This window comes from Harpia harpyja, chromosome 6 (assembly GCF_026419915.1).
Source record: "Harpia harpyja isolate bHarHar1 chromosome 6, bHarHar1 primary haplotype, whole genome shotgun sequence".
NCBI classification, from domain to species: domain Eukaryota; kingdom Metazoa; phylum Chordata; class Aves; order Accipitriformes; family Accipitridae; genus Harpia; species Harpia harpyja.
The window spans coordinates 62,678,761-62,701,321 of NC_068945.1; the positions used below are offsets into that span (position 1 = coordinate 62,678,761).

The 22,561-nt window shown below is 43.2% G+C and overlaps 1 protein-coding gene across 3 annotated transcripts in view; it reads left to right on the forward strand.

Annotated features, from left to right (window-relative positions):
• Positions 1–1,525: 1,525 nt before the first annotated feature.
• Positions 1,526–22,561, forward strand: part of LOC128143229 (protein FAM107B) — a 62,176-nt gene continuing 41,140 nt past the window's right edge. The window contains exons 1-2 of one of the 3 annotated variants that reach the window (XM_052790238.1): positions 1,545–1,679; positions 20,279–20,428. The gene's annotated coding sequence lies outside the window, so the exon portion shown is untranslated. Of the gene's footprint in view, positions 1,680–3,625; positions 3,748–20,278; positions 20,429–22,561 lie in introns of all 3 variants that reach the window. The other 2 variants (XM_052790237.1, XM_052790239.1) reach the window with 2 other exon arrangements.

Genomic DNA, 22,561 nt, shown 5'->3' on the forward strand with positions numbered 1-22,561 from the left:
TATGAGGTTTTTCTCCATACAGTATCCATGGGCTCCACATACAGAACAACTATATCTCACAACATTCCTGTGAAGGAAAGGGCCCCTGGGGAATGAGGCTGCCCATAACCATGGCTGACACTGTGAACATGGACAACACAAATGGGTGTCCAACTTCTCATGCCACAAGTCACTTTTTGAGGAGCATGTAGTATTTTATAATATTTCATTTGTTCACAGCATAGCTCTGATAGCATATGTTGGTGCTTGGCAACAGACTCAAATTGAACCAGAACTGACAGTGGCCACCCATGCTCTGGATTTCATTGATTTGTTAGGTTTCACCCAGGCTGCCTTTTCTTCCTAGTGAAAGAACAGCCGCACACAAAGACCTGAGCGTTCTTTTAGTACGTACCTGCACCCCAGATTTCAGCCTTGCCCCACAGAAAACATATTTCTCCTTACCCACTCACTCCCCTTAACCATGCTGGGGCAGTGGGTTATTTAGGACCAATTCGGTGGAAACAGCACCATCTACTGAGCACCCAGTACCCTTCCTGCAGGGACTTCTTGGGGCTTTTTGGAGGGGAAGGGTCTGTCTCCACAGCCCAAGCAACACTGAATGCTCAGCTCAAGTTACTGAGCTCTTGAAATCAGTCTGGAGCTTTCCATCCCTGGGATGACTCAAGTTGCTTCTGTCACTTCGCTGCGATTCAAGTTATCTGCTCTGAAGAAATCCTAGTGATAAATATACAAAAGAAATCGATCCAATCCAACTATGTACACCAACGTATAAGTACACATTTCATCCCCAAAGGTCTTTCTTTTTTTGGGGTTCATTCCCAAAGTCTGTGCATGCTATGCTGTGTCCCAGGCTCCCTGTCGTGTCTCCATCATGTAGTACTCGCTGTGAAACAGACTTTGGGACGTGCTGAGGCACGTTTTGGCCGGCTGGCCGTGATTTCTTGGCCTCTTACTCAGATGGGTCCGCTCGCAGAGTGGGGACTTTTAATCCCTGCAGACTGACCGGTGGAAATATCCACAGCGGGTAGGGCTCCGGGCCACGGAAAGGGAGAAAAAAAAAACACTCGGGGAAAGTTAAACGAAGGCGCAGCCGGGACATTCCTCTGCCATGGAGAGAGGGGTGGCTCCTGCAGGTGAGTGGGGCCACTCAAGAGGACCAACGGCCTCGGCAAGCGTTTGAAAACCGCCCGCGGGCACCCCACGCGTGTTGTCCCTCCCGGGCCCGGCTGCAGCCCCCCCCGCCGCCCTCCCCGCGCCCCGAGGAGGCAGGGCTCCACGGCGCCCACCTCCGCCTCCACACAGCCCCTTTCTCCCCCCACCGTTTCTCTCGGGATTTCCACCCAGCCAGCACCCCCCCCCCCCCCCAACCCCGGATTTTTCCACGCCTGACAACAAAGGAGGCGGCCGGGCGGCCTCGGCGGTGACTCAGCGGCGGGCCCGCCCCCGGCCCGCCCCGCCGCTCCCCTCAGGCGAGGCCGGGCCGGCTCCGCGCGTGTGGCGGGGCCGTGCCGGCGGGCAGGCAGTCCGTCCGTCCGTCCGTCAGTCAGTCAGTCAGTCAGTCAGGGAGCGGGCGGGCGGCTGCCGGCCTCCTTCCTTCCCTCCTCCCGCCGGGCGCCTCGGGGTCTCCCTGCCCTCGTCCCCCCGCGCTGCCGGGCGGGGAGAGCCGCCCCGGCGAGGTAGGTTTTGTGTCTCCTCACACAAAGGCGCGACGCTGGCGGGGTGGGACGGGACGGGACGGGACGGCCGCGGGGGTGGCTGAGGGAAGGCGGCTCCCTGTGAGGGTCCGCGGCGTGAGGGGGGGTCCCATCACCGCGCCCCCTCCACAAGCTCTCGGGGTGCCGCCGGCGGGAGGGCTGTGCGGGGCGGGAGGCGGCGGCGGCGGCACCCCCGGGCCGTGGGGCTCCCGCGGGAGAGCGCCGTCTCTGCGCCTTCATTCGTGAGGGGAAACCCGGGGAGTTAATCGTGGCTCTGCGAAAAAAAAAAAAGGGAGGGAGGGAAGTAGAAGGGTGCCCGGGGGGGGGGGGGGCTGCCGGTCCCGCCGGCCGGGCGCCCGCCGACCCCCGCGGCCGAGCCGTTAGCTGCTTCGCGGGTTTCCCCCTGCCTCGCCGTGGCTGTGGAGGCGGTGGGGTTGCCGGCTTCGGCTTGCCGGTTTCGGCTTGCCGGTGGGGCAACTTTTATTCTCCGGTGCCTTTTGGCTGCGGTCGGGGCACCCCCACGGCGTGGCGGGGTCTGGGGGCTGGAGCCTGGTGGGGCCGGGGGCGTGTGGTGTTGGGTAGGAAGAAGAGGTGGAAAAGGAGAAGCAAATAAAAAAATATACTTATTTTCTATATGTCCTGCCCTGTAAAATGAGAATTCAGAGCAGCTGAACTTCTGATGTGGAGAGTGGATGTTTCCTTACAAATCTTTAAAAAAAGTAAAAGCTGGGAGCGCAGCAAGCGCTCCAGTGCAGTTCTGTCAAAGTTTCCCTCAAGGGCCCCGAGTATCCAAATGTCCAGATTTTCCTACACATTGGTTTGAAAGGCAGTGCAGCTGGCCAGGGTAAATGCACGGATAAATGTTTTTTGGGGGTTCAGAAGGGGAAGGGGTGCAGTGCAGGAACTCTGTGTAACTTAACTACTTTGTTTGCTTCTTCCGTTGGATTTTTTCATAGCTTAATGAGTTCTGGCATATATCTATACTGTGCAAATGCGGTGTATGGCCATGGCTGGCGCTGGAGCAGAGTCTGGTCCTGTAAGTTCAGGGCATGCTTGTAGCAAACTCGAGAGAGAGGCAGGAACATGTGAACTTTTTGGGTTTTGTTGAGAATTCGCATAGTCAAACAAAAATGCAACAAAACAAGGAAAAGATGCTTCTGTGTGAGCATAGTGTGGTCGCTGTGTATAGTTTGCGGTGGGAATGTTGTTGAATAACCCTCTGGCAGCGGTGCTGTGCTGTGTTGTGGTACATACATGTGTGCACTCAATCCTGGAGCACCGATGAGGATATTTAACTTGCATTGACTCGTCAGAGAAGTGGGAGTGTGGAAGAACGTTGTTAAAAATGAGAATAATTGCTTGTGGATCTTCTAGGCAATTTGAGAGGCATTTAAACTGTCTTTAATCTCCCTGTGATATGAACAGGATACTGAGAATCTCTTGCTTTATTGATGATTGTTTTCCTAGCAATATACGGACAGACAGCGTGTACTATGAATGTGATAGCTGCTTGCTTATTGTCGGTGATATTTGCTCAGGCACAATAAACAATTGTTTGCTGAGCTTTATTAAAAAGAACCACAAAAGCCCTATATCTCCTAAAACAAAGCCTTTATTGTCTTAAAGCAACTGTGGGCCAATTTCATGCTTGGTGTAGTTCCACTGATGTTGGTGGAGTTTTGCCAGGGATGATTTTGGCAGGTGAAGTGTCACTTCTGTTTTTCAGAGTCCAAACTGCTCACAAGTAATGTTGCGATTTTGCGCACTTAAGTATTGTTAATTCAAATGGTACGCGGATGCTTCCCAAAATTAAGAGGTAGGAGGTGGGAGAGTCAGCTCATCAGGTCCTCTAAATACTTTCCCACTTGCTTTCTCCTTTCTGCTTCAGATCTTATATCCCTTAATTTACTCTCTTCTTTCTTTTTCAGTCTTAGCATCTTTTTTTCTCTCTTCAAAATTAAGAAGTTTCTCTGACCTCTAGCTCACCCTTGAGCATTTAAAGGTTTTGAGACTAACTGTACTGAACCCTACACCACCCCTGCACGACTAGGTAAGTGAGGAGCTGTGTGGCAGCTGCAGTTGGGAGACCTTTCTCACACATGCACATGCCTCTTCTTTACAAGCTGACTTGTGTGGTGGCTATGGTCAGTGCATTTGCTGAAGTGGCAGATTGTTTGACAGTCACACAGTGGAACAGCCAGGCTTGAGAGAGACTGAGCAGACCAGGGTGGGGGTGGGGGAGTCACTCAGTTTTTACAGAGTGCCATACTCAGGACGTTGAGAAGCAACTTTTTGAGAACACCCCTTCATAACATCAGTAAGGACAGGAAAATCCTCTAAAAATTGGAGCAGAAGGAAAAATGGGGGACGATAGAAGGAAATATTCTTGTTTACTAGCTGTGGGAAGAAGAGTGGAACTGTTTAACCAGTAATTGGCTTTAACAGAACTTTGGCTCCATCAAAGCTTCAAAAAAAAAGATTTTTATTGAATAAAACTATGTTATCTTTGTATGCAGTTAACAGTATTAAATACACATGGCCAACTCTAAGGCTGTTTTGGCACTGTGGTAGTTCTGAACAGAGCAAGTTTCAGCTCTCAGCTTTGCAGAGTCTCTGCTGAGCCGTTTTTGTATCTGACATCTTTGCGCTGTACAACTTTGGATATATTTGCATCTCATAAGTACACAGAAAGAGCATGTCAGACACAACTCACAGCTGATGCCGTTCTAACACTTTTGGAAAAAGCAAGTATCAAAGAGCAAGATACATGCACTGTCTAACTTTGCAGGGCAAAAATGTGCTTAATGCTTCTTCAATTCAGTGATCAGTCTGAAGTTTATTCTGGTTTGGCCAGACGTGGCGTGTTCCAGAGTATCAGTGGAAGTATGGTTTGCAGCTTAACATGACGTTGAGCCTGCAACCCTTCTGTCTTTACTTAAAGAGCATGTAAGTTGGGGTTTCGATGTTTAATTTTAACCTAAGACAATGGAAGGATTCAGCTGTGGAAAGAGAATTGGTCACATGCTAACCTGAACATAGAGCTGCAAATTTGATAGGAAAAATGTTTTTTAGGAGAAAGGTAAATTATCTGGCTGGAACTACATTTATCGGTGATACTTTCTCTTTCCACATCTTGCATGTTCTTGTCAGGCTTGTCTCTGTGGACACTTCATTTATATTAATCCTCTCAAAACCATGCTGAAGTGGAAAGGTGCTGTGTCTTCCCACTGTTGGGAGGACACCTTCCCTTTGCAGATGGGGAATAAAAGCACAAGAAAGTAAATGGGTCGTCCGTGACTACACAGGAGGTGGGTAGTTGTGCAAGAACTTGAACTCGTGTCTCCTGAACTATTTATTGGCTAGTGTTGAAAGAACTTCCCCCTGCATGAAGGAGTAAGAGAAGAGGTATGGTATGAAAATCAGTTTGGTTACCTGGCTGTGTTGCAATTAGTGGTCGACTGCTCTTCCACCAGCAACATGCATGTTGGTCTTTGTTAGATTACGAAAAACAGGCAGGTTGTGTTATAATAAGTGCTTAAACAAAGACTTTCAGTGTACGCAGGAGAGAGAAAAAACAGTAAGAGACATTTTTCTTCTCCTTTCTATACCTGCCTTTAAATAGTGGGTGCTGTTTTTACAGATGGGTCTCTGGCTAGATCTTTGGGGAGGTCCTTCGTCTGGCCTGTTGTACAGTTACATGTGAGCAGGACCCAGCAGAAGGGAAGAGAAGGCTCTGCAGAGCCAGGAGGGTTGTGGCGAGACCAGGACTGCGTTTCTGTGAGCCCAGCAGCCGGGTGAGATGATGTGAGTGCAGATCCCCATCCTGGGAGACCAGGCTCATGCTTCTCTTTAAAGGTGGTTTCTAAAGGGGCAGCTGCTCTTTGGCTATGCACAGACACTCACGTAGCTGCTGTTCCCTCCCGGCTGCTCTTCTGCTTCAGGGCGTTGGTGCGAAGGGCTGTGTGTGTTGCACGACAGTGGGGAGCTGCGTGTGGCAATTCTCTTGTGGCAGAAATCTCACAGGGGTTATATGAGCAGGGAGCACTGGCATCTGCAAGAAAAGGAAGGATGTGGTCTTTTCTTCGCCTTTCTATATAACTCGAAAACACCGGAGGATACCTGCTACTTCCGTGTGTCATCACGCTGGGAAAACTGAAGTTTGAAGTAATGCTTTTCCTTACAGCACTGTGGTGGTTGACTGTTACAATTGCAAAGTCTGTCATTGTTTAACTTTAGTTTCAAAACATGTTTCGAGCTGGCAGCCTACTTCCTGTGTTCAGGCCAACACTGTAAGTTTTGTGTAATGAAGGGTAGGAGACTCACAGGTGGGAGAGCAGTGTTCCCAAGTTGTGTCTATAAAAGAATAAGCCACAGATTTTGAGCAGTTGTGTGCAGTGCTCTGTCCACTGGTCTGTATCACATTTTTAAATAACATTTGGAATCAGTAGTTACTCTAATTTTTTAGCCTGCATCTGTAGCTGGAGGGCAGGGTTTGTGGTGCAGGTGCAGGGTTAGTGCAGTTTGCTTTCTAGTATAGATCTAGTCTGGCTTGGAGTTAATTAAGTCTTCAGCAGGTCATCAGCTTGCTTAGATGGGACAAGGATCCTAGTTTCATGAGCAGAGGAGCACAAATGCAGTAACCTATGCCTTATTTAGCTTTATTTATCCTAGAAGCAAAACTCCTGGATTTGTTTACATTTTTAAAATTTCTCTGGCAACATGAAGCCAGAAGGTTGCCTTTTGTGCAAATACATGCTGTTCTTGAAAGAGAAGAATAGCGCAGTCGTTTATGAACAGTGGGACAAACTCCTTTCTTTTAGATGAGATCGATTTATTTATTTTTACATTTATACTGCACTTTCAGGCAGCTTATGTGCCTGCAGGATGAACTGTAAAATCTCTGTTCTGTCCTTTAGCAAATCTCAACCTCTTACATTTACTGCCCCTCTGTATGAGCTGTATTGGAGTCCTGTAGAGAACTATATGTACGATGATGAAGTGTGAAACATGCTTGTGCTTTAATGTCCTGGACAGCAACCTTGCTGCTTGTTGTGGTGGGATGGGTCTTATTTTTTACCTTGTACTCAGGAATTATTCATCTTGCCTGTAAGCTAGAGAGCTAAAACCCACAAATGCTTCTGAAGGAGAAACTGCCCTCGTGTTTGACTGTGGTTGAAGCAGTCCCTCTGCTTTGTGGTATAGTTTATTTTAGGGAGGGGAAACTGAGTCTTGAAACTGTTTGTTATTGTGTAGAAAGGGAAGCCCACATTAAGCTGCTTTTGCTTACTTGAATATTAGTAGTTCTCCTGTCCGTCTTGGAAGGACGTTCAGCTCACCGTGCTTGTGCCTACTGGTACTCACTCACTCACCAGGTCTGGTGGTGTCTGCTCTAAATGGGAGCCAAACACTGCCAGTCAAAGGTATTTCAATAGCGATGGCATTCAGTGGGTCTTTCAGTGGCGAGAAGAGGATGATGATGGGAAATAATAGAACAATTCTTTTCGTTCCTTGCCTATACAGTGAATGGGTATTCTTAAGACCTTGTGTATATACACAGGCTTTTGTTGTGGTGCTAATAATAAAGCAGAATTCACAGCTCTGAGTAGTCAAGACGATGTGACGAGAAGTGGGTCAAGACCATTCATGTGTGCATAACTGCACTCCTAATCTAGGCCAGTGCCTGTGCTGGATGCTTCTAAATAAGCTGAAAAGATTTCAGGGGAGCTGGAGTTTATGCTGTCAGATGGGTGAAGTGCACCTCTAGCTGGGTATTGCACTTAAGGATGGGGATTGGAATGGATGGTCTTGAGTCACTTTGCATGTTAATATGACCATAGAGGAAAAGCTTTACTGTTTAGTACCTCTGAAGAGCAAGGAGTTTAGTTTGAGCCAAAGGAAATTTTCTTCTTCCTGGCAGGTTTAGTTGCTGAGCAGCCCTTCAAATATGTGTACTGCTCTGCTGTTTCAACTGAAATACATCTCCACTACCTCAGTTTCTTCTTAAGTGTCATTGAGGGAAAAGATGACTTGCTGAATATCCCACTGCGTTGTTTCTGTGTCCTTCAGATTTGCTGCGGTAGTTGAGCTCCTCGGTGCCCTTCAAGGAAGAGTGGATGCCTGGGGTCGCCCTGAGATGCAGGTTGGGGCTTGGCTGTTGGTAGAGGAAGAAAGCCAATTTTCATCTGAATCCACTGGGATTTGGGGGTTTATTTTTGGAGAGAATAGGGAGGCATTTGATTGGGTTATGATAGTCTTTGCATTATATTATGGTTTTGTATTTTTTTTCCATCCTAGAGCTTTTCAAGGTAACTTGTCTTTGAAGATGAGCCATGTCATGTCATGTAAGCTGTAATACGCATGTTTAACTCTTATAGTACCTGGCATATCACTGCTGCCCCCTGAAAACAGTCTGGCAGAAATTTATAGCCAGGTTTGGGTGTCTTAAGGGAATGGAGGAAAGGATGGGGAAAGAGTTGTGGTGGTTTGGAGATTTTCTTTGGGTGGGAGGTGGTTTTTTTGGTATTTCTAAAAGTAAACCAACTTTTTCTTCCAAGCCTTAGAAGTACCTTTGAGGCCATCCTTCTATGTAATGTGCAAAAGCAAACTGGAGTGCTGTGGATTGTAACCGACTTCCCAGTTGCGCTGGCAGTAGGTTTTGCAAGGTGGAGAGATGAGCTTTCATAGCTGGCTGCTAGAGCAAGGGCGAGCAGTAAGCATGGCTTGCCTTGCTGCTCTCCCACCTTTCTCCTGTGTCCTTCGTCGTACAGAGCAGCACAACGACACACTAACTGATCAGAAATGCTCAGGTGCAGGGAGTCTTGTGTATTCTGGGGTTGTCCTGTACGTGCTATTTGTTACCACAGATAGCAACCGTGGGGAGCAGGATGGCTCTCCAAAGGCAGTCTAAGCATTCCCATTACTCTTCATTTACACATTTCTTCTTGCAAGTACAAGAAGGCTGAATAAGTCATAAACTTCTTATGCAAAATATGAGTGAACATGTTCTTCCTTTTTCAGAAAATGCCTTAAAAGCTAGCTTTAGAATACAAGAAATTTAATGTCTCTGAAAAGCAGAAGGCATGTATCTCTTGAGGTGAAGCCGTATCCCATTGAAAAGACTTACAAAAATATTTTTCTGAAGTTCCAGCAACTAGAAAGCCAGCCTTGAAGCTTGTTAAGAAGGCTGTAGTTTATGAATGTCCATGCCGGTCAGTCTCAGGTGGAGGATTTAGTTTAAAAGGCTGAAGCATGTCTTACAGATGCCATTGTATCAAAACACTCACTGTTTTGGGGAAGCTCAAATCTGAGTTCTTGGGCCCATCTTGCTTTCACTGTAGGTAGTGACTGATGAAACTGAGCAAAAAGAGGGAGAGGTTGGAGGCATCAACTGGCTGTGTTTTATGCTACATCTTTTTCCTAATTGTGCAGAAGTGCTGTACCTTCAAAGTTTCCTCTATAAACCCAAGAATTTACTGAATGTGCAATGACTTTGATTTTTTTTTTTTTTTGCAATGTAATATGTAAACAGAATAAAATTAATTTCCTTGCTCGAGGATGGGAGGACAAGTTAGCACATCAAGTTAGAAAATAAGTGTGCCAACTATTGTTTTGTTTTCCAGTGGCCTGAGGGCCCTTCCTGTGTAGCACTGTCTCTCTAAAGAGACAGTCTCTGCCCTGAGGAATTTACAGTTTAAATAGGGAAGAGAGAGTGAATGGACATTAGAGACACAAAAAGGTGAAGCACGTTGGTTGGTTTGTGGGTTTGGTTTTTTTGTGACACCAGCTCAGTGGTTTTGTGAACTTGAAGTAGAAAAATTTTTCTTGCATCAGAGATCAGTTTTGCACTGAATGCAGCTGCTTTGCTGGAGAGCCAGATTTTTACTGAAACTTCCAGTGTAGATGTAGCTTTATGTATCCATATAAAGGTGCTTCGTCACTCATGTTTATTGCATTGCAGGAACAAATTTTCACACTGTAAGCTGCCCTATAGGGATCTATATACTTTCCAGCTAGTTAAGGCCTACTTTTTCTCTGTAGAAGCACTAAAAAAGCATCTCTTCAACCTTGTTACCTGTTTCCAGGTAACTAATATGATTAACAGATCCAAGACATGTTCCTTTAGCTAAATGTAATCCGTTTGCCAGCTTCAGCCAAAAATATTGCAGGGAGGAATAGCATAGGTCTATAGTAAATCTTATTTTCAAAGAAAACAGGACTTAAAAAAAGTTAGACCAGTACTTTTGGCTAGAAAATTTACGCAACTGATGTCACTTTTATTGTGAAATTTTATAGCAGACAACTCTAAAAATGGGGGCCAGTTCAAAATGCAGGGTCCGAGATCGGTCTGGTCAGTGATGCTGGTATAGTTTTTAAAGGAACTGGGTGAAGAACTTCAAAAGAGGGGGAAGTATTTAAATCCTGGGGGACTTCTGTAGCAGTGGGCCATATGGGTACCTAAGTAGCTAAATTTTCTGCTCAAATTGTAATTCAGGTATCTGTCTGGTCTCTTCCTAATCCACTGCCATGATTTCCTGTGGCTAAGTAGCTCTTCCTTTCCTCAAAGCTGTCACGGTGTTGCTAGCACAGGATGCCTACAGACAGCATCTGCCAGGGAAAAGCTCTCATTTCTGTGGTGCTGAGGTTGTGGTCGGCTCAATCTGTGATGGACTTAACTTTGCACCCAGAAGGATGCCCAGGTTTTATAATGCTATGCTAATTAAGGTCTTGGTGTCTGCCATACGAAATTCTTAATTGTTGAAGCATCCCCATATCAGCTTTCAGTAATACTGTTTTTTGGAGCCTTTTTTTTTTTTTCCCCTCCCTCAGAATTATGCATGAAAAAAGACTCTCTAGCTGCTGAAGCACATTGTCACCTGTTTTACTTTCCTGTGTTTTATCTGTATTGATGGAGGGCTTTGTTTTAATGCTTAATTCTTTTGACTGCCATCATCTGGTAGCATACAGGGGGAGGGCTGCATTTGTAATGCCTGTTCTGTGCACTGAAAGGCAAGAGTTTAGAATGAACTTTAAGGTAGAGGAGTGTGTGCTTTCAAAGAGCTTTTTCCTTCCATCATTGACTGAAATTGAATTAATGAAGAGTCCCATCAAATTGGGCATAGCATGCATTGATAAAATGGTGCTTCGTTAAATGACTGCTGTGAGGGATCATTTCGACCCCTTCCTCCCATTTTAGTATGGGATCTTAATCTCTTTATTACAAGTAACATCAGGACTAGTAGACTTAAGTATTAAAGTTTGAGCTAGTGGTGAGTTCATTTATACCTTTTTCTAATCTTTAACGATGAAGAAGCCTCAGTTGGTTTCCCTTTCAGTTTTGATGCTTCACAAGACTTGAGATTCATCTTTATTTTATCTCCAGAATCACACTTTGGTTTAGGGTATTTTTTTCTTTCTAATAGGAAGCTGATTAAATGACTGCTAAAACAGCCACAAATGTAGTTAATTTACTTTCTAAGTGCAGATGTTTAGAGTGCTATCAAGTCAGGCAAAGATTGGATTTAGAAGGCACCAGATCACACATACGAGTCAACAAAACACCGAATATCAAAGATAACTCATTACTGTAAAAGCAATGAAATAAGGAGCTCCCATTCCTACTGGGTATTTTTCCTCAGGAAGGGGACTGAAAAAAAGAAATCAGTACTCTAAAATACAACCATTCAGATTCTTAAGATTAAATGTCTTTGTAATCAATGTACTGTTTCTTTTTTTTTTCTTTTCTTTTTTTTTCTTTTTAAACTGCCATAGTTAAGATGCTGTGAGCTCAGCTTAGGGTATCATGGTTTGCTAAACAGGAGGCTTAGAAGCATACTGTAAGAAACAGTATCCCTCAGAAAGGAAAGGATATGAAAGCTCAACAAGCCATTTACAAAAATTACAATCATTCCAGTTAATTTGGTTAAACTAGGTAATTTCTGCTTAGAATTTTATAGAGTCATTGCGTATTTGAAGAACAAACTGTGTCAGGGTAAACAAATCCTTCCAATATCTATTTAAAGTAGATAAATATTTATTGTCCTTTTACAGATTGAGAAACAAAGGCTGAATTGACTTGCCTACAGCTATAACTAATTAGTGCAAGGATAGATTTTGAACTTGGGACTTTGAACCAAGAGAAGAACAAACAGGATGGAAGCATAATGAAAAGATAATATAAACTTTGTATTTTGAGCATAAACTCACTACCCCAATATAGAAATCGTCTCATAAAGGCCTTTAGGCAAGTAGGCAGCCTAAAACGCTGCTTCTTAGTGAAAACAGGATCTGGTTAGACCATGATCATTACCTTACTTGCCAATTTTGTGCATCTTACATTACCCCCATTAAGCTTCTTGCTTCTGAGAAAATTCCTAAAGACAAATCGGAATTCAAATTAAGTTTTCAAATAATTGAAGTTCAAATGAGGAGTACCAGGCAAATTACACTTCATCTTGAAAAGCTGCAACAAAATCATGCTAGAGATTTCCTTTACTTATCTCCCAGATGGATTATTGGTGTGAGTCACCCGAAGCATTTCTACTCAATGTGGAAATGTAGCTGACTCAAAGACAAGTGATTGGCATCGTTTTATGGGATGTCACTAACTGTGGTTTCATTAAATTGCAGTTTTCCTCTGTGCTGGTCAAATGTTAGTTTTCATTACAATTTGGGCTGAGCATAGAATAAACATTTCTTTTTTGCTTTTGGTAAGTTCTCTGGATTGCAAGGGCCATGACCTTTATTTTTTTTAATGTAAAGGATGATGCTTAAAGCACAATACTCACTTGCTTCTCCAAATTGCATGCTGGAGGGGTGGTAGCACTCACATGGTTACTGCACCACTTCAGTATTTGTGCATTTTGGGAGAACAGTGTGGTCCTGTTATAGGGTTTGGGATGCCCTCTCCCCCTGCCCTTTTCTGGAGATGCATTTGGAAGGAATTTAATTAATTGCAGTACCTAGTGTTTTCAGTCAATGCCTTTGTGTCACTGATCCAAATTAAGAGATAAGGAGTTTTTAGTGGCATTTCTGTATAAGTTTAAGCAATTTCAGACTTTCTTTATGAAAGTTTTTTGTTTCTGAACATGCCAAGTTAAGAAGCAAAGCAAACTTCTCTTAGTTTTCTGGACTTCTAAATGTCTTCTGTACTTCTGGATGTTGTTTGAACTGGATTCCTTTGCCTTAACAGTCTTTTTTGCTCTGGTGCTTGTGATTCATTTAGATGTGAACTAGCCAGCACTTGACTAATGGAACACCTAATGTAAATAAGTGATAGTGCATGCTAGAGAATCAAAAGGTCCTACAATGAACCATGGTGCTCTTTAAAACAATTTAAAAATCTTTCTGTAAACCAATTTTGAATGAAGAGTGGATGAATGGAAGCTTAAAAGCTTGAGTCATTGAAGTTTGGGACATTTAAAGCCTAGACTACGTTTAAGTGTTACTACTTTGAAGTCCTTAATGGAAGGGGAGTAGAAGAGCATTTTTTTAAAAGGGCTTTCTTTATCTTTGCCTAAAGTTTGTACTTGAATCTAGGGTTTGAAGTTTACAGGGTGGGTTTGGCATTGGAGCGGGAGTATCGACATACTATTCAATGTAGGGTGGTCAGTTTAAATCGTCAGATTTTTCTGTTGTCTTCCTCTCAACTCTTTAACAGTATAGTCTCTACTGTGAATTGTGTGGTGGTTTGGTTTTTTTTTTCTGGTGCGCATTTTCTATGTCTCTCTTATGGGAGGCTTGAATTTACAGTGCGGTTCCTCTGCCCTTCGCTTGAGTAGTGTTTGTTAAGAATATGAAACTTTTTATCCTGAGCCAGCTTTTTTGAAGCTGAAAACCTAACTTCAGAAGTTAAAGGCCCTCAGCTGAAATCCGTAAGGTGTACACATATGTGTGCAGTAAATAAAAGCAAGCTGCCTTGCAGTGGTTACTCGTGATGGCACCAGGCTTTCTCTCCTCCCAGCCCTTTTCTGCACTCCGTGTGTTGTTTTTCACAGACAGGGTGTAAAGCACAGGGTGAAGCTGTGTGGCTCAGTACAAGCATGTGTGTATCTTCCAGAGCCAAATGATGATGTTGGACTGCAGGCGGGTCTGTGTCTGATTCTGCTCTAGGTTTGAACAAAATAAGCAAGAGAAGTAATGGAGAAGTGGATAGTAACTGCGAAGACTTTTGGTGATATGACTTGTCCTCAGCTGAAGGCTGGGATTAAACTGGATTTATTCTCATTGCAGCAGGGTTAGACCTTGTTGCATTATCCCATCTGTATAAGACAATTTGTTAAAGGTTAATAATTTCTTTTTTTTTTTCCGAAAGTGAAAGATACGTTAGATTATAGGTGTCAATTATGTAATCGACAAACGACAGGAAGTTTGTAAAATGACTGAAAGTGGTTCTTGCAAGAATCTGAAATTTTAATCACATTCATCACAGTGATGGTGTGTTTTTCCTAATAGAAGAGGTCTTTGTACTTAAAGCTGGAATAGTTTTGGCTTTTGGGGCTTTTTCTATTTCTTTTTGTTTTTTTTCACTTTTTCTTATATGTGCCACAGAAGCCAGAGGTATCCTACAAGACACCTACTTTCAGAAAGAATGCAGGCAGGTAGGTACATTAGAGTTGACCTTTTCATCATCATCATGTTTGATAAATTTTGACCTGATCTCTGGATTGGGGAAGAAAAATGGGTCAGACTGTAATACTAGACTGGGAAGAAAATGACATGTGAGATAACAAAAAAAAAACCAAACCAAACCAAAACTGTGATATATCTGTTTGTACCATATGTATTTCTGCTACAAACTGAAGCTATAAACTTTCTAGCTGATCTGCATGAGATAAGCTTGCATGAATCTTTCATACCAGCATCACAAGCTTGAACTCTTCTGTGCTGGATAACTAAATCCCTGTTGTCATCCAGTTCGCATATAGTCAATGTAGGGATCCTCCAGTTCTGCCTTCCATAAACCTTGGTTTTGTTTTCCTGACAATTAATTTCCTGTTGATCCAAATTCTTAGAGGGTGTGTTTTTTGGTTGTTTTTGTTTGTTTGTTTTTTTAATGTCCTTCCAATGTGCTACTTGTAACTGTTGTCTAGCAGCACGGGAATAAGCCCTCTCGGAGCCTGGACTCCTGGCTGGAGTCTTTCATTACTCAGCCACCAGTTTACGTAAAATTTAGGGGAGCTTTGTATCTTGGAGGCTTCAAACCCTTTAAAAATTTGGCTGAAACCATCCAAAACTTATGAGGAGGGGTGCGAGTGCACACTTAAATTATCATATAAGAAATCTAAGAAGGTCACTTAACTTAAATACCTGACCTGGTCCTGTATTTGCTTCTTCATTATGAAAAGGTCTCTCTGGATGTATTTGCAGCTTAGCTTTGCACCAAGGGAACTCCCGGTGGTGGCTCTTGTAGCCCAGCTCTTGCAGTCCAGTTTTGCTAGAGCCATGCTGATTTAACTAAGATGTGGACATCAGAATAGATCTTAGATTCTTCCTACATTGTGTCTAAATGCTTTACAACATGGTTGTAAAGGCGCAAAAGGCTGCTGTGCAAGCAAACCACACCAATTTCCTTCAGCTCTATTTAACTGTCATTTGGTGGGTAGCTGAGATGGGGAATAGTAGATAACACTTTCATTCTTGCTAACTTTCTGACCAATGAATCACATGAAAAATTTTTAAAGCTGAGGACAGGAAAAAACCTTGTGTATTTCAGTCCCTGCATTTGGTTACAACTATAAAGGCATAATGTTCATTTATCACATCCTTCTAGCAGCTTTTTGTAACTGAATGAGCTATTCCTGTACTTCAGTGACATGTGCATTGCAAAGTCTTGAAAATTAGAACGGATAGGAAACTCTTGTTATTTCAAATTGATATGTATTTGTAAACTGGCTTCAGGCCTTTTGAGTTGAAAGACTAACCACTGAATTCAACATACTGCTGGGTTGTATTACAGAAAGATAAAAGTTGGTTTTACATGAAGTGGAAACTTAGACACACTAGTATGAAACTCAGTAAGCTCACAGTGAATATACGTTGGCTGGTTCTTGGTTTGGTTTGGTTTTTGGTTTTGTTGTTTGTTTTTTGTTTGGTTTTTTTTTTTTTTTTTTTACAGTCAGGGATCATATTGTAAAGCGATTTCTTTGTATCAGTGGCCTGTCGCATCATGTAGGATCAGTCTTTGCTTAAATAGGAAGTACTTATTAAGGAGAGCTGCTGCAGACCTGAGCTTGCGTTCTAACTCTATTATCTCTGCTGGCCAATAACCACATGTTTTATCTGGTATTCTTCCCACTGCATGAACATGCCTAGTGAGTAACACATGAAAAACAAATATGACAAAGTTTGATACATTTGGCCAACTTGCAGGGTATAAGGATCTAATTATTTTTTCCTACTTCCTGCCTTTGTTTTTTTATTCAAAACTTACCTTTTTAATACGGCATTTCCCCTTAACAGCGTAGGCAAGATTTTTTCCCATTTCATCTGCATGTTAGTCTTTCTATGGGGATGGCTATGTTGAATGATGAATTTGGGTTTTATTTTTTTTAATTTTTTTTATCTGTAGCTTTCTTATTTGGATCTTGCAGGAAGTTACATAGTAACTTTTTGTTGTTGTTTGTTGTTGTTTTACATAAAAGGAATGCTAAGGACCACATTCGGGGGTGGGGAAAGAAGGATGTCAGAAATGTACCACTTACTGCTATCAATAAAACTTTAATAAACTAAATGATCTGTCTGGCCTCTTGCCCATGTAAGAAATAAAAATTGGAGAGACTCTCCTAAGTCATTATTACCTGTTATCAGAAATATTTACGTTTCCATTTACATTTCAATCCCACAGTGAAGCTGAAGAAAAATTGGCTAGCAAGCCTCTATATGCAAAGAAATCTTGGTTATTCAGGTTACACAGTTCATTACACAGTACATTTGCGTGTTTGCACTGGTATCCTAAAGAGTCACCTTTATCAAGCCATTCTGTATTTAAAATCACATTTGTATATACAAAAAGTATGGATCCTGCAGCAAGACTCCTGTTGACTTTGCTTGTAAGGTCTGCCCAGGGTTGTTGTCTTGATTTACTGCAATATGCAGGATGCTACCTGCAGAATTCCTTGGAGAGGAAAATTCCTGTTCAGCAAAGACTGTGCCTTGCCTCCTCCTGTACCATTAATTTGGTTCCTGTTGATGCGAGGTCTTTCTGCAAGTGCTGCTCAACCCAGTAAGTCAGGATTTAAACCGTCTGAGTAGGTATTGGGCAGCTGGGCTGCCAATGCAGATGGTGGCGCGTCTCGCCTCTCCCAGGAGGAATGAATGTCCCTGCTCCCAACCTGTGTGAGGTTTTGGGTAGTTCTCAGCTTTTTCTGCTGGAAACTGGTAACAGCCTGCCCACTTCTCCAGAAAGGATTGAACTGGTATAAGTGCTGCCTGCAAGTGGTTGTCTGTTGCGTGCAGTTACAGTGATGAGTACTGAGGAGGGAAAAAACAACTCTGACTGCCTTGCTTTACTTTTTGTACCCGAATCTCCCATTTTTTATCTCTAATCTTCAGGCTCAGCTGACGAGGTTTAACTGCAGGTTCTAACACTGAGCTGATTACACACAGATCTGCGGGTGAAACATTAAGCTGTCAGAAGGGAGACTTGCCGTGCTGCCTGAGATGAAGCGGTGTCTTGTTAGATCCCCGTCAGGCAAACTGCATGTTACTGTGTCCTTCCAGAGCTCAGCGGTCCCTGGGCACCATCCTGTACCGCACGAGAGGAGAGTGCAGGGGCAGCCTCTGTACTGTGCTTTAAGTGCAGCCCTGACACTGGGTTTGAGCTAGGACTCCCGTCGGCTGCAGGTTTGGCATGACTCCCCCAGTCATCCTCCTGTGGGCTCATGCTGTGGGATTGTGGGGTCCTTTCTCCAAAGGGTCACCCACATCACCTGCTGCAGGAACCGGTGGGACTGTGCTCAGGTTGCCCTTGTGCAGTGAGGGTGCTGGCAGCCAGGGATGAACTCTACACAGCATTACCTACCACTGGGCCTGGCCCGAGCCTGCTCCTTGGTTGCCTGTGTCCAATACATTGCAGATGCTATTGGAGAATCTCCTGTCTCAGCTTTTTGTTGGCCCTGTTGTTGCAAGAAAGCATTTATAGTAGCTGCTTTTCACCATCAAAATGATTATTTTGCTATGAATCAGAGCTGACTTAAAGGCGGTAGAGGATGACTCCGTAAGCCAAGGTGTCTCTGCCAGACCCCTAAAGCAGTTGCGGCTTACTGCACGTTAGCTTTCCTGAGCTGCTTTGTGGCTTCTCCATGTCTCAGAGGGGGGTTTGCCACAGCTTATAGCAGCCTCTTGTGACAGCCAGCAAAGTGGGGGGAAAGGAAACGTCATCCTGAAATCCCGCTCCCTACAGATGGAGAGCCCTGGTGACCATGAAGTGGGATTCTCTGTTGAGAGCTGGGACTTCCCAGGGCTGCTCCTTGGGGCACAGTAAAATCCATCATTTTCTTCCAGCTTGTTTTTTTCATTTCCTGGTTCACCACTCCAGTTAAATTTCCTTTAAAGTGCTGTTTACGTTTGCCACTTTAAAAATGTGGGAAAGGCTCTCTCATGGCAGGCTGCAATATAGTGCTAGTAATTATTTCAGAGATGGCCCCTGCGTTGCCTCTTGCCCTCTCATCTGTCATCAGCTCCCTCCTGTGTTTTGTGAAGTTTTTGCTTCGCTGCTGACTGTGGCACAGCAAAAAGTGAGCTCATGCGGAGCTCAAATTACTGTTGAACCAGTTCGGATCTCTTTAATGGAAACCTTCCTTCTCCAAACCCTTTTGCACTCCTTTTACTTAAGTCATAAAACTTCTTCTGTTTGAACTTTATGAAAACAACCCAAAGCCCTCTTCTCTGTTAGTTACAAAACACTTTGGTTCCTTTCCCTGGTTTTGTTTCGTATTATTTACTTAACTGTGGCTGGAGTAGCGTCTTGGGGTAAAAAGACACTGCTTCTTAGCCAAACAATTCAAATTTTTCATAAAGGGAGATGTATAACCAAACTCTTTGTGAAATGAGTTAAACACCCGTTCCAGCTCAAGCTTTAAATAGGAAGTGTGGATCATTTCAAAAGCCAGGAAAATTTGGACATGATAGAGTATAGATGTGATAATACTTTTCAGCAGCTGTGGAAATAAAGGAAAACGTCTGACTGGTTCTGGCAAAAGCTTGCATGAATTTATAACTTAGGGTGTATGCGTATGCTCTCATGAGACAGAGTGAATTTTTGCAACCGCATGTAACGCTGAGCGGTATGCGAGCATCAACCCATATTTACAAAATCCTGCGGTAAGTGTCTTTTCAATTTTTTAATTTTTTTCCTGAGCCAGAGATGTGCCAGGATCTATTGTAGACCTTGTTAAGTAAATTCCATCGCTCCTGTTGTATTCTTGTTCTGCTTTTTGGCTTTCTGTGCTACTGGCTAATCTGTTAGTGATGCTTAAGTTTAAAGGGACGTCAGTTGCACAGTCATTCATGTGAAAAAAAAAAAAATTGTATATGCTTTCTGATTTTTTTTTTTTCTCTGACTCCTTATGTTACCCCTGTTTTTTTTGAGATGGTGTGATATTGTCTAAGTTATTTTGGCGGGTTGTGAAAAGCTTTTTAAAATGGTCAGCCTTGCATTTATGCAGGAAAAGCTTCGGTATCTTCTGCCTTCAGAATTTCAGCAAACCCACGATCACTGCAGAATCATTTGGGTATGGGTTCTCCAGTTGCGGTGTTTGACTTTCGCAAGGAACTGTACATTTAAAAAAAATTAATGAGAAATAGTAAGATATTTTAGCCTTACAGACTCAGTTCTCTGTACGCATTCAGTAAATGACACTTACTGAGATCAACGGTTTCCTGTATTTTATTAGTACGGCAGTTTCAGATGGTCCTGTAATCTCACACTTCTTTTTGTAATTATTTTATAAGGAGAAGGACCCAATTAAACCAGTTCAGGTTTCTCTGTTACAGTGCTATAGTAACACGCCTGCCTTGGCTGTCCGTCTGCTGTGCTTCGCAAGCTTCTGGCATGTCCCCCTGGCACTTCTGCATTTGCGCCAAAAGTTCCTACAGTCACTTATGCAGCCGTATCTCTTTGACCATCTTTGCCTCCTTTTATTCTGATGTGTACACAAAAGCACGCAATCCGATGTTTGCTTTGTATTTTTTAGCCAACACAGTCTGAGATCACAAGGTGGTTCCACCTCTCTGTGCAGGACTGCTCTAGAAACTGAAACCTCCCAGGCTGGAGCTGTGTGCCCCTCGCATCCCCTGTGCGATTACTGACTCCTGTGCCAGCCCCCCAGAGCAGGGCTGGTGTAGGGAGATGGGAAAAGAGAGGGGAGCGGGGAAAGCGGGTGGGAGCTGCTGCAGGGCTATCTGATCTTGTGAGCCAGGTGGTTTCTGTTGTTGCCAGTAAAGGTAAGGATAGAAGGGAGGCAGGAAAGAGGGGCCATTCTATACCTGTAGCAGCCATCGCCCAAATGCTAGCAGGAAGAAAAGGAAGACTTTAGCTCTTGGGGCAGTGTGCCTCTCAAAGAACCGTTTTTCCACTTCTCCAGGGAAGAATAACACAGGTGAGCAGAGCCTGAAGACTTTCTGCTGGACATAAATCTGACATGCATCTGATCCTGCTCTGGGTGCCTGGTGTGTGGTAAAGCAGCACTGCTGTCGTCTTCACTGCTCTGCTATTTAACTGGTAGCTCAATGAGGTATGGAAGCATCCACTATGTTTGTGCCTTTGTTTTATTGTACAAGCATCCTACCAGTGTTGTGATACGGTGAGTCTTGTCCGAGATGAGGTCAGAGGAGTGCACTTTAGATTATCTGTTGGGGATATGAGACTTAAACCCTATCTGTAAATTCAAGATTGGCAAAGAACTGCTTTAGGATGGAATGCCCTGTGACTTCGGTTTGTCCGCTTTGAGATCATCTTTAAGTATTTTGTTGAATGTATGTATGGCGTAGGTCTTCAGGATTTTGTAGATCAAAACATTAATTTAAACTGGATTAGAAATACATAAAAGTAATGGGGGAAAAAAAAATCTTATTTGTAAATAAGTTTAAAATAAATGTGTAGTTTAGCCATAATGAAATATTCAGACTAATTTAACCTCCCCTAATCCCTTGATCTAAGCACCTTAAGGCTTCCCCCCATGCCCCAAACACTTGTGTCCTGTTGAAATTTACTGGTTAAGAGGTTGGAAGCAGGTTTTTTGAGAAACAAGCAAAATTTATCAGCAGTCTTTCTGTTGTATTCAGAGATATTTTCTTGATTTTTATTTCATTCAATGAATTCATTAACCACTCATTTCAATTCAATAAGTAGTTATTCCAAAGCTGAGAAAACGACGAAGTCAGAAATATGATTAAGATAGAAAATGATAACTCTACTAGTTCTAAAATCTAGAATCAGGGCCAAAAATAATCAAATTGCTAATTTTAGGTAATAATTAATTTCATAAATTTGATCTATAAACAAAATGTCCATTCCACTTCATGCCCAGCCTGCTTCAGGTGATTTTATCTAAGTAAATAAAATCAGTTTTGCTTTGATGGTTTTGTGAATTTACTCTGCCTTCACTTATGTCGCTTAATGCAACCTTGATAGGAATAACAGCTGAAAATGTGTTCACTTAGAACATTAGAACTGAGTCATTTTCCATGTGTAATAAAGAGTTTGAATAAGTGTGTGTTATATGCGACCAATTAGTGCTGTAATTTATCTGCCTCTTCAGCAAACAAAAGGCTCATGTTACAGCAACCCTTCTGCAGAGAATAACTGAAACATAGAAAATGCTACAAATATTTAACAATCAAGATTTCTGCTTAAATAATTTTCATTTTTAGCATCTGTTAATTTCTAGAATACAAATCAATACCAGTGTTTTCTTCTGTGATATGTCTTGTGGAATCCTTTTTAGCTGAAGTGAAAAATGGAGGCATGGGATTATTTTGAACCAGCGTGTACTTTGTTCTTGGTGTCAAACATTGAAACCCACAAGACTGCAAGCTTTGAATATGCAGAAGTTGCCCCTGGCTGCGCAAGAAGATAATTTAGATGTGCAGATCATGAAGAACCTTTGTGGCCTTTCAAGGAAGGACTACCTTGTCTAAAAACAAGTTTAAAAATTCAAGCTTGCTATGATTTCTTTCTTAAGTCTAATAGATGCCTGGATGAAAGGAACTAGTCTTAAGAAGGAAGTCTTAAAACTGGTTTGAATTAGATTTCAAAGGTGAGGGTTATGTTGGTCATTTAAAACCTTGGATTTCTCACCACCACCAGAGTCAATAAATGGCAATCTAACATGAGGTTCTGGTCTGTAAAGGGCCTTATGCAAGTTAAAACAGATGTGGTTTGGGATCATATTTAGCATCTGTGGCTGGTGATGGAGTAGTACATGAGAGGAGATGACTTGTTCTCACCAGCACGGGATGCTTGTAGATCCAGCTGATATGGAGCCATTATTTATGCGTGTTTTGGCTAGTCCTTCAATGCTGAGTTGGAGAATGTAGGTCAGCTGCACCAGTGAGGCTCTGGTGTCTGAAAGAAGATTGTGGATCCTATCCCAGTGCCCCTTTCCAGTACTTTGTGGGCTTTTAGAGTGCCATTTGGAAGGCTTCGTGAGCAGTCGGCTTCCTGGCTCCCTTTGGCACATAAGACTATTAGTCATCTGATATTTATTTGCCCAAGGGCAGCCAGTGCAAAAGTTAGCATAAAGGGTAGCACCTCCAAGGGAAGCAGAAGGGTTGTTTCCTTGAGTCTGTGCTTCCCTGTGTCATCTCCAGCCAGCATCCTGCAGCACATGCATGGATGTACACAAGATGCAGGGGCAGGAAAGGGA